Genomic DNA, 8190 nt, shown 5'->3' on the forward strand with positions numbered 1-8190 from the left:
AAACGGTTTTATTTAGCTCGACCTGTACGGAATTTGTTTTTTATTTATTTGGGTCAAAATTAGAAATTGAAATTTAAGCACCTTCCCGTTGTCAGATTGATCTGAAATTTGGTACACACATTTAATTTAGATGACAATACAATATAATAAAATCAATGACATTATAAATCTAAGATGGCCGCCGATACAAAATGGCGGATTATATATTTTTCCTTAAACCCCTCAATATGGGTATCAAATAAAAGGGCTACACTAGTAAAACACGATGATTATGTCAAAATTTAAAATTCAAGATGGACGCCGTTCCAATATGGCGGACTAGGTACATATTTTTCCACAACCACCACAATATGGGTATCAAATAATAGGACTACACTAGCAGAATACTGTCATTATGTCAAAATTTCGTATTAGGTGTTACAAGTTACAAAATGGCGTATTAGGTGGGGGCATGATTAGTCGTGTCGAGAACAGTTGCGTCCAAGATTTTGTGACGTTAGAGGGGCAGATAAAAAAAATTAAGTAATTAGATACCTCGTTAGTAAGCGGTAGCTATACCACCCAAGTTAAGGTAATAGGTTAAAACGTGCCGAGGACTGTATGGCATTAGGGTGGGTAAAAATGTAATGTCGTCAGCGCGTCCCCCTCAAGATTGGGCGCATCTTGTTGTATATTAAGCCTTGCCCCTTTGCTGGACTTCTGGCGGGGTCGACCGTCAAAATGCCCCTTAATCGTGGGAACAACATGGTAACAATAAATAAAAAAGCAAACAAAAATAAAAACGAAACTGCTACACAACGAAAAAGAAGGCTCGAAAAGGCAAAAGAAAAGTATAGAACGAAACGTGCAAAGGAAAGTGAAAATGAAACCCACAGTTGACTACAGAAACGAAGAGAACGGTTAGCAACAGAAACACCTGAGCAACATGATACCAGGTTAATAGCACAACGTGAGAGACAAAGGCAGCTGGTAGAGTCAGAAACACCTGAGCGTCATGAGTGCAGGCTAGCATCACAACGTGACAGACGAAGAGAGCTAATAGCGTCAGAAACACCCGAGCGTCATGAGTCCAGGCTAGCATCACAACGTGACAGACGAAGAGAGCTAATAGCGTCAGAAACACCCGAGCGTCATGAGTCCAGGCTAGCATCACAACGTGACAAACAAAGAGAGTTGTTAGCATCAGAAACATCTGAGCGTCATGAGTCTAGGCTAGCATCACAACGTGACAGACGAAGAGAGCTAATAGCGTCAGAAACACTTGAGCGTCATGAGTCCAGGCTAAGATTAGAACGTAACAGACAAATAGAGCTATTAGCGTCAGAAACACCTGAGCAACATGAGGCCAGGTTAACAGGACGGCGTGAGAGACGAAAGGAGTTAGAAGCTTCAGAAACACCTGAGCAACGCCACGACAGGTTAAATAACCAACGTGAGCGTGCACAGCAACGCAGAGCTGAAAATCATGTACAAGCGTTTGAAAATGCCATTAACACATCGTGTATACACGTTTGTGACATTTGCACGAAGCATTGATATCCTAACCAAATTCATACTGTACGTTACAACACAGCTGTATTAGGATATCTACCTGCAGAACTGTCTTCAAAAACAACATTACTTTTATGTTCGCGCTGCCAAACACATGTGACCAGTAATAAAACAATAGCACCATCAAAGGCGTACTGGAATAATCTGGATCCAGGTTCAATACCAGATGAGATTCAAGCGCTGACGCAAGCAGAGCAGCGATTGCTGTGTAGAATCATCCCGCTTGTTAAAATCGTAAAATTTACTGGGCTATACGGGCAGTACGGTTTCCGCGGACAAGCAGTGTTGTTTGCCCAAGATATCTTTGAGGTCAGTGAAAGATTACCTAATATGCTTCCAAGATCTTCCAGCCAGGTGGGTATCGTTGTAGTTACAGAACGTTTGGAAAATTTGAACATCACAAGAGAGTTCACAATATCTCGCGAAAAATTCTACAGCGCTTTAAGATGTTTAACTAGAAATAACCCACTTTATAGAGATGTACGCATTGACGAAAATGTCCAGATTAGTGAACAAGACTTAATACGACTTAGTGTGCCAGATATACCTGAAAACGGTGAACCTGAAAGAATTGAAATTCCAAATGTATTCATTAGTATTAATGACGTTGCTAGAATTATTCGGGCTTCATGGCATCAAGGTGACCAAAGCGTTTTCACTTCGGGATTTGCCGGCGTGCAATGTAATGGCATGCACGTTATTTACCCTAAAGCCATACAGTTTCCAGCAAAATTCAATTATGGTACGGCTGAAAGAAGGATGTTGCCCTTAGTTTTGTCATGGGCATCCACCGTCCATAAAATGCAGGGCAGCACCGTCGACCATGCAGTAGTATATTTGGGCTCAAAATTGTTTGAGGAAGGACAAGCATACGTGGCTCTAAGTCGAGTCAAGTCTCTGGAAGGGCTATCTATGTATTGAGGAATTAGATTGTACTAAATTATCAGGTAAGAAACCATGTAATAATGATGCACTGAATGAATTAAATAGAATGAGGAATATTCGGTAGACAATTTCACTAAATACTAAAAACAAGAAAATAAAAATCGGTAAAAAACTTTTAAGTTAAGTAAACGGTTTTATTTTATGTGCACTGAAAACTACAAAATAAATAAATAGTTACTTACCTATCAACCTACGTAGGTAATCTCGGTCATTAATATCTCTGATGGTAGTGGTTGTCATAACATGAACCATGTCAGCGGCCGAAAGGCAGTTCATGAAAGAACACTAACAGCAGGGTTTGCTTGGTAGGTAAACTAAGCAGCCCACACTATAACAAGTAGGTATTTTGACCTTCTAGTTCAGAAATATTTTAGTACTAGGCAGAATAGCTTTTAGGCATATTAGACTAAAATAAAAACGTGGGGCCCCTCTGAAATCATACCTATGGTAGAGCATATCTTATACTTTGGTAGATCATGAGCTCGGCGTTCGCTGGTGAAGCCGCCACGGCTGGTTATTGATGGTCAAAACCTCCAGTTACGATTATAGTAAGTCGATTCAGCGGACCCTGGACTCCGGAGCTATGAGGTTTCGGATGCGACCAGGATAAGCCGCTAGGATGATGATGATGACGATTATAATAAGTCGATACAATCCACACTTAGTATAGTAGAAAGTAATACAGAAATAATAATGGGCCCCACGTTTTTATTTTAGTCTAATATGCCTAAAAGCTATTCTGCCTAGTACTAAAATATTTCTGAACTAGAAGGTCAAAATACCTACTTGTTATAGTGTGTGCTTAGTTTACCTACCAAGCAAACCCTGGTGTTAGTGTTCTTTCATGAACTGCCTTTCGGCCGCTGACATGGTCCATGTTATGACAACCACTACCATCAGAGATATTAATGACCGAGATGACCTACGTAGGTTGATAGGTAAGTAACTATTTATTTATTTTGTAGTTTTCAGTGCACATAAAATAAAACCGTTTAACTTAAAAGTTTTTTACCGATTTTTATTTATTGCTTAGATGGATAGACGAGCTCACAGCCCCTCTGGTGTTAAGTGGTTACTGGAGCCCATAGACATCTACAACGTAAATGCGCCACCCACCTCGAGATATAAGTTCTAAGATCTCAGTATAGTTACAACGGCTACCCCACCCTTCGAACCGAAACGCATTACTGCTTCACGGCGGAAATAGGCGGGGTGGTGGTACCTACCCGTGCGGACTCCCAAGAGGTCCTATCACCAATGATTACGAAAATTATAATTTTGCGGGTTTGATTTTCATTACACGATGTTATTCCTTCACCGTGGAAGTCAATCGTGAACATTTGTTGAGTACGTATTTCATTAGAAAAATTGGTACCCACCTGTGGGATTCGAACATCGGTGCATCGCTACATACGAATACACCTGACGTCTTATCCTTTAGGCCACAACGACTTATATGGAACGACCTATGGAATGAATTACTATCTAAGATATTGCAATAATACTATTATTTTAACACAGGGCTCACGACCCTCCTAATTTTGGCCATTGTAATTCATAGTCATCATAATCTGAATGGTCAGTACCTGAATCATTATTTGAAGTCTTCGTCATCATCATCGGTGCATAGTCGACCACTACTGAATATAAGTCAATTCACACAACAATCTATTGATTGTTATATAAGTTATTGTGTGAATTGACTTATATTCCTTCCTTATATTTCTTATGTATTTCCAATAGGAAGCCGTAATTGTAATTCTATTATCAATATCATATCATTTTACGGCTGTCCCACACTTAAGCCAAAATGAGTGGATCTTTTGCAGAAGAAATAGGCAGGGTAATGTATATGTACTAATGCTCGCTTACCATTTTCCTACCACTATATAAAAAATCTCCACTCGATGACGGTATAAATAGAATATTTTTTTGTTTTTTTGATTTTCATGTTTGCTTGTGTACTTTAATCTACTACTACTACTACTACTACTACTACTACTACTACTACTACTACTACTACTACTACTACTACTACTACTACTACTACTACTACTACTACTACTACTACTACTAGTAATATTACTACTACTACTAACTATATATCTGACTTTATACATTCGCACAGTGCAGCTTATCGACTTGTACTCGATAACGATCGGTAATACCGTATTTGATGTGTTCTCGACACTCTATAACAAATATCTGAACATTGACATAACATTGTTACCAGGAATAATACGCATGAAAATAAATGCCGTAAAACAAAGAAATATTAATATCCTGCAAGCTATGATTTACTGCCGTTACCTACACTTTACAATAAATAGGATCACTGACCTCTTGACAAACGAGGTGAAGCAATTACGGAAAGGAATCTTAGCTTAAAACTATCAAATAAATTTAGTGTATTCTGAGGATTTTTTTAGTTTAGGAATTAGCTGTGATTCTGTTACCGGAGAAAACTCTATGGGGAGGCCATTAAGTATGTCGTTTATTCTTTTCATGGTTTCTTCGTATTTTTTAATTTATTTTGAGTTAGCAGCTGGTTGGTGGTCTTTTAAATGCTTCTCGAATATCATTAATGTTTGCTGGTTTGCTTAGTTTAAAGGCTTTTGATTAAGAACGAGTCCTGAGGTTTTACTGGTGGTAGGAACTCTTGTGAGTCCGCGACGGTGGGTACCACCACCTTGCCTATTCCTACCGTGAAGCAGTAATGAGTTTCGGTTTGAAGGGTGCGGCAGCCGTTGTAACTATACTTAAGAGATTAGAACCTATATCTCAAGGTGGGTGGTGCATTTACGTTGTGGATGTCTATGGGCTCCAGTAACCACTTAACTCCAGGTGGGCTGTGAGCTCGTCCACCCATCTAAGCAATAAAAAAAGGTCTTTATAAAAAACCAGTATAGCGTTTGACTTCAGAAAAAATCTGTACTGTATTAGGCCTCGGACTGTTTAACAGTCACGAATACCTTCAAGGAGCATGTGCAACCAAATAATTTTAAATTGAAGCATTTCTATTCTATTCTGTTCTGTTCTGTTCTATTCTATTCTATTTTTAGTCTATTTTCGACGTCAATGCAACTGCAACTGCTTCAAGCCATCGATTTTAGTGTACAATCGACATCGGCAAACATCACTAGCATTACAAATACGTCCTTATGTTGGCCTCAAACATCGTTATAGAGATTACCAACACATTCTGAATCAGTAACTTCACGATCATCAATCGATTTGTAGCTAGGCAGAGAACTTCTGGAAACCGAGCAAACGAATTAATTAACTGGAGAACTGACTAATTTACTTGGGTCATATTGTTACAAAAACTACTTAATCGTGTTATGTAATTATCTTTTTTTGTTTGATAGATAATTAGATTTCACAGCTTAGTCAGCGAATCAGCGATTTAGCCCCTCTTTTTTGGTCACTGGGAAATTATCACTTTTAGCTAAATGTTGGGAATGCTATGAACTTACGTTTCAATCCTCTAAAATTAATGTTGCCTAACAGTCCCACCATGCCACCATCGAAACTGGAGAGAATTGCTATACATCAAAAATAGTGGTACATAATTTTTTAATGCTAAGCAGAAATCGTTAGGATATTTGGTAAGAAGTTTTTAAAAGTTTTGTTTGCATTTCGAGCTCATATACCTTAGTTAAATAACACTCTATCATAGCCTAATAATACAAATTCATCAGCATGACTGTCTTTTCCTGTTGACATTATATTTGTTAGTATTTGGTTCGCAAAATTTGTCTACTGTACTGTACTGGCGGAGTCAGTGACTTTGTTATAGCTATTTGGTATTCCGAATCTGAGTGTATGTAGGGAACGTAAATTTTATTTTTAATCCCTTTTTTTTCTAGATGCTACAATTTGAGTCTTTGTGATATGGGACACGAAGACTGTGTGAGTTTTGCTGAGCGTTACTTGTTTCTCCCGAAGAAAATCTAGGAAAAAGTTTCAAAACGCCAAAACTTTAGATTCAAGGTCAACTTTTTTTTTATTACCCTTGCAGGCAGACGAGCATATGGCCCACCTGATGGTAAGTGATTACCGTCGTCAATGGACTTCGGCAATACTATGGGCAGAGCAAAGCCGCTGCCTGCCGTGAGATTTATATTATTAGATTGTAGGCAGCGGCTTGGCTCTGTCCCTGGCATTGCTGGAGTCCATGGGCGACGGTGACCACTCACCATCAGGTGGGCCGTATGCTAGTCTGCCTACAAGGACAATAAAAAATTATGGACTTCAGCAATGCCAGGGGCAGAGCCAAGCCGCTGCCTACCGCTTAATACTCTCTACAAAGTTTAATACTCTAAACATATATAAACATATATGTACATTTTCTATAAATGTACAGAAAGCACTCTGTTCGCTATACTTATGACCAAACTGTTTTATTTACATTTTTTCGCAATTGAAGCCGTTTATTATGTCTTACTTGAGGAGTCATAGAATCATATAGTATTTATTGAGTTTTAATATTATTAGAGTACTATCGCTTCTTTGACCAATGCCTAAACCAGGGGTCGGCAAAGCGGCGCCTGCGGGCGCCATTTTTAATTTTACGCGACCGATTTACTTACTCTTGTCAAACGGCGGTATACAGCAAGTAGTCAGTTGAGTTTAGGATTGTGCATAGATTAGCAGTTTGCTAACCTTGAGCGTATCTAATAACACGCACGTATTTATTGTTAGTGTGTGATCGTATTTTGAATAGACCTCGCGTAGACCGTGCATTTAAAACTACCAAGTAATCCGAAATCATTATTTTCTTTCAATACCGAACAAAGCTTAATGACTCACATTTAGATAATTGTTTAAGGACCGGGAACTCAAAATATATCCCCAATTATAAGATATTAGCTGAAAATATGGACACACAAGTTTCACACTGAATTATATGTATCATTATGAATGACACCTCAGAATTCCGTGGACCGCGCACCGTACCAACATTTCGATCCTGAAAGAGCTCAACATCAAGGAGAGACTATCGTCAACAGTCCAATTACGAATCCTCAAGTTCTTCGGGCACATCACTCGTAATGAGGATTCCATTGAGCGGTTGGTGGTGCAAGGGAAAGTCGAGGGCAAAAGATCTCGCGGACGATCTCCAACACTATGGACCGACCTCATAAAATCTGTTACTCACTCCAACATAAATGTTTGCTCTCACTCTGCGAAACATCGTGCCACATGGCGTCGCATCGCGAGAGCAACGGTATCGCAGGATCCGACTGATGCATGACCTTTTTTTTTTTTTTTTATGATTGAAAGTTTACTGGTGGCCCGAAGGCCTTTCCAGTTTCACCAGGACAGGTGGGCGAGCAAAGGCTCAGCCAAGAGGGGTGGGATTTGCTAACAACTGCCCGAGCGCCTCCGAAGGAGACCTAACAACTCAAGAGCAATTGTTACGCGAATGAATCTACTACCGGATCGGAATCGCGACCCGCTGAGAAGATCCGGCGAGAAACTCAGCGGGCTGATGCATGGGTTAGGTTGCACGTCGACCTCTTTGTCGAGTTCGACGAGTACGGTTACCGGGGTCCCTAAGCCTGCCCCTAGTATTAGAGCTGAAGGCATCTAATGCAAAGGTTATTGGATCTGATGGATCCGTAAGGACGTGTCTAGGGCGTCGACGGTGACTGGCTCCTGCATGATCAGGATTCGGGGAGTAGTCAGCGG

Source organism: Bombyx mori, chromosome 6 (assembly GCF_030269925.1).
Source record: "Bombyx mori chromosome 6, ASM3026992v2".
Classification (NCBI taxonomy): domain Eukaryota; kingdom Metazoa; phylum Arthropoda; class Insecta; order Lepidoptera; family Bombycidae; genus Bombyx; species Bombyx mori.